This window comes from Mandrillus leucophaeus, unplaced genomic scaffold (genome assembly GCF_000951045.1).
Source record: "Mandrillus leucophaeus isolate KB7577 unplaced genomic scaffold, Mleu.le_1.0 Scaffold192, whole genome shotgun sequence".
Taxonomy (NCBI): Eukaryota; Metazoa; Chordata; class Mammalia; order Primates; family Cercopithecidae; genus Mandrillus; species Mandrillus leucophaeus.
The window spans coordinates 3,753,785-3,761,169 of record NW_012101943.1 but is presented as its reverse complement, the minus strand read 5'-3'; the positions used below and the strand labels follow the sequence as shown (position 1 = coordinate 3,761,169).

Here is a 7,385-nt window from a genome sequence, read left to right as displayed (position 1 = left end):
GCTGGGCGTGGTGGCACGTGCCTGTAGTCTCAGCTACTCGGGAGGCTGAGGCAGGAGAATCGCTTGAACCCGGGAGGCGGAGGTTGCAGTGAGTCGAGATCGCGCCACTACACTCCAGCCTGGGTGACTGAGCAAGACTCCGTCTCAAAAACAACAACAACAAAACAAACAAAAAAAACCCCACTGCCTGGCGGGCGGAGAGAACCTGAGCCCAGGGCGAGGCCGACCGTTTTCCCGCGCCGCCTGAGGGCGGCTGGAGGGACGGCAGACGGGTGTGGCGGCGACTCGTCCTCCGAGGAGCCTACATTTAAACGCTTCCTGCCTCACTCTTTCTTTTTCCTGTTTGTCCTGCCGCTTTAAACTCTGGTTTCGCCTTCCTGTTCATTCCATTGCTTATTTTAGGTCGCAAGTGCTTTATCCACTGCTTTGAGTTCTTGACTGGAAAACCTGTAATATAATCAGTCAAAACCCACACGTTGAAACACCATAAAGTCAGTCAGTCTCGGTCACCCTGGCACACACGCGGTTGTGATCGTGACCTAGTCATGTTTCTGACTCCGCTCAATGGAATGGAATGATTTTCTTTGGCTGTGCTGAGGTTACTATTGAAGGCATAAACCCTCCGAGAAGATAGATGAAAAGGAGCGCGATTCACTTCCTCCTGTTTAACACGAATGTGAGGACAGATCTGGAAAATACCCTGGTACCGGGTGATAATCTGTAGAAGCAGACTCCCATATAAATAGGCTCCTGGACGGGCGCGGAGGCTCATGCCTGTAGTTTCAGCGCTTTGAAAGGCCGCGGCGGGTGGATCACGAGGTCAGGAGTTCCGAGGCCAGCCTGGCCAACATGGCGAAACCCCGTTTCTACTAAAAATACAAAAATTAGCTGGGCGTGGTGGCGCGCGCCCTGTAGTCCCAGATACTTGGGAGGCGGTGAGTCGAGATCGCGCCACTGCACTCCAGCCTGGGCTACAGAACGAGACTTCGTCTCAAAAAAATAAAATAAAATAAATGGTCTCCAGGTGGATGCAAAGACAGCGATCACTTTACATAATATGTGTGGGGAGGCTGGGGATGTCCTTCCATCAAGCTTGAACGGGTACCTACTACATGGCAGTAAAAACCAAATGACATGGCCTGGTTTTCAGAGGTAGAGAGTCTAATAAAGCGGTAAACATAATTTAGGAGAAGCGCTGAAAGCAAAGCACCATGGGAACACAGGGAGCACAACCAGGCTGAGGGAAAAGTGCGTTGCTGAGGGCTACCTGGAAGAGGTGGCATGCCTGAGCCGGGAGCTGAAGTTCGCCAGCAAAGAGTAGGAAAGTCATTCTTTACATAGATTGCGTATGGGCGAAGATGAGAGCAGTGTTTGCTGGGGAACTAGGATTTCTGTACAGAAGATTAGTGTCACTAGAAGGGCGGGATACAGGCAAGCAATAGGCTCTTCGGGTGGATAGGATACATCTCAGAGCTTTCTGGGCCATGGTCTTTTTCCTGAGGCTTTGGGCTGGGAGCACCATCCTTTAAAGCAGGCTAGTGATGTGCAGCCATGTAAAAGCTGTATGAAATGGCGCTCAAGAAAAGCTTTTGTCAACCCAGAAGTTATCTGTGACCAAAAAGTAACGTTGACAGAATTCTATAAAGTCAGTCAATGAACATTTAAGATTATTTTATGTAGTGGTGTATATCATTTCCAGTTTTTAAGAACATAATTTGCTATTAATCGGTTAGTGTCATCAGTTAGTACTAGTTTTAACCATAATTCCTATCCTCTTTTCCATGAATTTGAAAAAATTTCGAAAAAGGAGAGACCTTTTAAAGAAAATACTAGGAAGGCCGGGCACGGTGGCTCATGCCTGTAATCCCAGCACTTTGGGAGGCCGAGGTGGGTGCATCACGAGGTCAGGAGTTCAAGACCAACCTGGCCAAGATGGTGAAACCCTGTCTCTACTAAAAATACAAAAATTAGCCAGGCGTGGTGGTGGGCACCTGTAATCCCAGCTACTTGGGAGGCTGAGGCAGAGAATTGCTTGAACCCAGGAGGTGGAGGTTCCAGTGAGCTGAGATCACACCACTGCACTCCAGCCTGGGCAACAGAGCAAGACTGTCTCAGAAAAAAAAGAAAAAAAAAGAAAAGAAAATATTAGGAAAACAAGGATAAAACCCAGACTTTTCTAATTGAAACTGTCATGAATTGTGAGTACAGATCTCTTGATTTTATTCTTGGAAATTCTTGTCTTTTGTGTAGTTTCGGGGTGGGGGGGTATTTGTTTGTGTGTTTTTTGAGACAGAGTCTTGTTCTGTCTCCCAGGCTGGAGTGCAGTGGCTCACTGCAACCTCTGCCTCCTGGGTCCAAGAGATTCTCATGCCTCACCCTCCCAGATAGCTGGGTTACTTATGTGCACCAGCACACCTGTCTAATTTTTGTATTTTCGGTAGAGACAGGGTTTCACTATGTTTGCCAGGCTAGTCTTGAACCCCTGACTTTAAATTGTCTGCCCATTTTGGCCTCCCAACATGCTGGCATTACAGGCCTGAGTTTTTCTTTTCTCTTTTCTTTTCTTTTTTAGAAAAGAGGGAATTAGTGGGCTAGAAGCAATGCATATTCTTTGTACAACTGATGATATATGACTTAGAGATACAGTCTCAGCTACAACTGAAAAAAGAATGTGAGAAACACAAATTCTTTAGATCGCTTGCATTCAGTCAGCCCTCACACACTTACTTCAAGCAAACCAAGATTGCAAAAGAGCAAGCAGGCCAGGATTCTCACATAGAAACACTAAAATTAGAGCTTCAGAGGAATAGTTTCTTTTGCACAGTAACTGTGCTACCTCTGTGCCCAGTTATTACAAACACATCTTGCAATCTGACCACCACATTCATCTTTAACACAGCTTTCTGAAACCACAGTAGCAATTATACCCGCATTTTCATTAGCCGTGTAGACTTTTTTCTGCTCTAATTTATGTTTCATATGTTCCATAGTTTAAGTGGCATCCTAAGATTTTCCCAAAAAATACACTGTATTTGTATTTGGGGTTTTTTTTTTTTAATTTGTTTGTTTGTTTTAAGAGACAGGGACTTTCTCTGTCACCCAGGCTGGAATGCAGTGGCAGGCTCACAGCTTGCACAAGCGATCCTCCTACCTCAGCCTCTGGAGTAGTTGGGACTACAGGCATGCACCAACATGCCCAGCTGATTTTTGTATTTTTGTAGAGATGGGGTTTTGCCATGTTGGTCAGGCTGGCCTCGAACTCCTGAGCTCAAACCATCCACCAGCCTCAGCCTCCCAAAGTGCTGGATTATAGTAGTGAGCCATCGTACCTGGCCAATATTTTTTCTTTACATTAAATATGATCATGCCTTTTATTTAGCATTACTCATCGTGGGATTTATTCTAAGGAAATAATAGAAAATGCAGGTAGTATTATTTATGTTCATGATAATAGAAAGGAAAGGGTTTAAATATCCAAAAATAAGAGATTACCTAAATTATAGTGCATGCATATGATGAATTCTTACGCAGCCATAAACATGGTCTGCAAGATTTTTAAAGACATGGGAAAATTTTCTTGGTATAATTAAGTGAACAAAATATATGAAACTTGTATCTTCTTATATATAGGATAATCTTATATAGATTTAAAATGCATCAAAATTAGTTATCTAGAAGGTAGAATTATCAGTAATTTTTCTAAGTTTCCTTACTGTACTTTTACAATTGATTTTGAGAACTTCACTATTAACAGCTATATTAGTCCATTTTCACACTGCTGATAAAGACACCCAAGACTGGGTAATTTATAAAGGAAAAAGAGGTTTAGTGGACTCACAGTTCCATATGGCTGGGGAGGCCTCACAATCATGGCAGAAGGCAAAAGTCACATCTTACATGGCAGCAGGCAAGAGAGAATGAGAACCAAGCAAAAGGGTTTCCCCTTATAAAACCATTAGATCTTGCCCCTGGACACCCCCAAGGGCTGTGGTACCGTCCTGCTTTCCAGTGCTTGCAAGGGCTGAAAGGTGTACCAGTATTTCAGCAAGGCCCGGGAACCCCACACAGCCACACCAAACCCTACGTCTGCTCCAAGGGGTGAAAGTTCTAGTGCACCAGAGGCCGACAGGCCAGCCGAGGCTACAAAAACTAACCTTGGATCCTACTCTCTTATTAAAAAGATTTTGGATGCTGAAAAAAAAGAAAAAATCAGATCTTACTCACTACCACCAGTTACATGGTAGCAGGCAAGAGAGAATGAGAACCAAGCGAAAGGGGTTTCCCCTATAAAAACCATCACCTCTTACTACCACAAGAATAATATGGGAGAAACCACCCCCATGATTCAATTATCTTTCACCAGGTCCTCCCACAACACATGGGAATTATGGGAGCTACAATTCAAGGTGAGATTTGGGTGGGGACACAGCCAAACCATATCAACAGTTGAAACAAAGTTTATTAGTCTTACATAGAAATTATTACTGATTTTCAACAAGTGAACTCACTCTTTGGCAGATCATAAATACTAGGGTGTTTTAAAGTATTTTTAAAATCCAAAGACTAAGGTACCACAAGATTAAATGGTGGGAAAAACAAGAGCTTTAACATATGTCAAATCCTCTGTAATTAATTCCTAGCACCCAGAAGAGTGCCTGGAAAGCAGTAGTAAATCACTAGCTTAGTATTTATTAAAAGTGACCTGAGACACATTATTTAACAAAAAAACTGAAAATAATAACTTCATTTTTTTCTTTATAGTAGGAAGATACTCTGCCTACCTCTTATATTTCTGTACTAAATGACACTGCAGAGACCAAAAGTTGAAATAAAGTTATATCTGAAAATATTTGTACTAGAGATACAAAGGTGAATAAGATACGGCCTAAAACTATGTGCCTGGGTATTAGACCTGCCCTAAGGAGACTGAGCAATAATAAATTTTTGCAGAATTACTAGGGAAAAAAACGCCAAACTTGTGAATTTTCCTAAAATCCTCTCAATCTCTACACAGGCACAACCTTCACAAGGGTTGTAGATTTTCTTGAGGAGATAATGTTGGCCTGAAGAAAAGATGGAATAACAGCCTCTCATTTGAGGGCCCTTGAGCAAACTGAAGTTCAACTAATGATTATATTAAAGATCTCTATAAATACTGCCATTTTATAATTCTTACAAAGTGCTGTGTCCCAAAATATTTCTTCACCTATCACTACAGGAAAAAACTTGCCATTTGTTTCTTTAAAGTCTTAAAAAATTCAGTCTTGGAGTTACAGTTAAGCTGTAGATACACAGTAGGCTGGGGTAAGACACTTCTATGCCTGGTATGGAAGGGTAAGAGACCTGAACCTGGAAGGCTTTTTCCAGAAGAGAAGTTAATCTATGACAATAGCAGACAAATTGTACCTACTTCAGCTTTTAGTGCTAACCTTATAGACCCTTGTGGAAGAGACTGAAATAATCTGGAAGAAGTGAGGCTGTCCTATACTTGGAGAATCAGATTCAATATGCAATTATTGTTAATACTTATTTAATTCTTAAACTGAAAAAAAAATGAATTATACTGGCAAATAAGTTATTTCTCTGAACAGTAAATTGTGTTTGTTATTTGAAAAATGAATTAAGCCTCCGAAAGAGCTGAACACTTTATCAGTGGATATTTATAAATAATTATTTCTTTGTGTATTAAGAAGGAAACCCAGGCCAGATGCAGTGGCTCATACCTGTAATCCCAGCACTTGGGAGACCAAGGCAGGAGGATGACTTGAACCCAGGAGTTCAAGACCAACTTGGGCAACACAGGGAGACCCCATCTCGACAAAAAATTTTAAAAATTAGCAGTCATCGTGGTGGGAATCTATAGTCCTAGCTACTAGGATGGCTAAAGTGGGAGGATCCCTTGAACCCAGGAGTCTGAGGTTACAGCGAGCTATAATCTTGCCACTACTTTCCAGGCTGAGTAACAGATCATTCTTCTATATTGAAAGAAATCAGGATCTGGCAATAAGAATTTTAGTTAATTCTCTTTGTGCACATCTTAAGCTACCTGAGAACATCATCTTAGCTATATCAGATACTTATTATTGTGGTACTAGAGGATGGAAGGAGTTAATAATTTTCAAAACTAGTAATTTTTTTCAATGGCCAGATTGAAAAAAATACAATATAAATAAAAGTAATATACAGACAATTTAACTTTGGAATATAGAGGAGGAAATTTTATTAGGTAAAAACAATGGATTAAAAAATGTAACAAAAGTACTTTGACCCAATAATTCCATTTTATACTGTATACTAATATACAGAAAATAATCACATTGTAGAATGCATTTATACCATTTATAATTATTATAATTCATTACATTTATAGTTAGTACAGTCAAAATTTAAGCCATTTTTATTTAGTAAATCTAATTCCACCAGTCAATCAAAAATTATTTGTTGATTTATTACTCCTTTGATCTGGCACCTTTAATTATTGGTAACATTCTTTTATTTTTCTTTTTCCTACTTATGTTTAGAAGTCTGCAGTTCTGTATACCTCCTCATGTTCCGAAAAGAGATTAACTCTAGGGTTTTTTAGACTCTAACACTTCCCTAGGCTTATTTGTTTTATTTCTCTTAAAGCAGTTGAATTCACATGTATTTGAACACTTCAGTGGGTTTTTCTCTTCTTTCTACCCACTATCACATTGCAATTAACTCTTAGATTTTCACTTAGTATAATTATTAGAATGAATATTCAAGTTATCCTACTTTATAGTGAGGGTTTTTTAAATTATGTAACTTCTGTACATACTATTAAGAATACTGCAAATCTCTGTGCTTCTTGTTAAAACATTGGAATAAATAGTCATAAAAAATAAGCATTTCTCAAAATATATAACATCTTGATATTGCAGAAGAAACAAAATAATTATAAGGAATTGGTGGGGGGAGTGGGGAGGGATAGCATTAGGAGATGTACCTAATGTAAATGACGAGTTAATGGGTGCAGCACACCAACATGGCACATGTATACATACATAACAAACCTGCACGTTGTGCACATGTACCCTAGAACTTAAAATATAATAAAAAATAAATAAATTTTTAAAAAGTAAGTGTTCAGCAGAAGAAAGTAAAAAAGAAAAATCATAAGGAATTGGGTACATAAACAGAAAGAAGTAAAACTACAAGTATATTCAGAATAAGGAAATAAAATGCATATGGTTAAGTAATGTGTATATGTGCATATATATGTATAAAACAAAGCATTTATAGCCAGGCTAAAATCTCACCAAATATTTAACTTCTCCATTAAAGATTTTTAAAAATCTGTTAACCATCATTTCATTGAATACTTAAATTTTATCTTGAAATTTGAAAGCTGAGAAGCATAGTTT

At 39.5% G+C, this 7,385-nt stretch overlaps 1 protein-coding gene across 1 annotated transcript in view; it reads right to left on the bottom strand.

The window, feature by feature from the left end:
• The window catches only part of HSPA2 (heat shock 70kDa protein 2), a 7,358-nt gene extending 3,442 nt beyond the window's left edge, over nucleotides 1-3,916 (bottom strand). Inside the window, exon 1 of the mRNA XM_011978301.1 lies at nucleotides 3,839-3,916. The gene's annotated coding sequence lies outside the window, so the exon portion shown is untranslated. The remainder of the gene's footprint in view (nucleotides 1-3,838) is intronic.
• Between the last annotated feature and the right edge of the window lie 3,469 nt (nucleotides 3,917-7,385).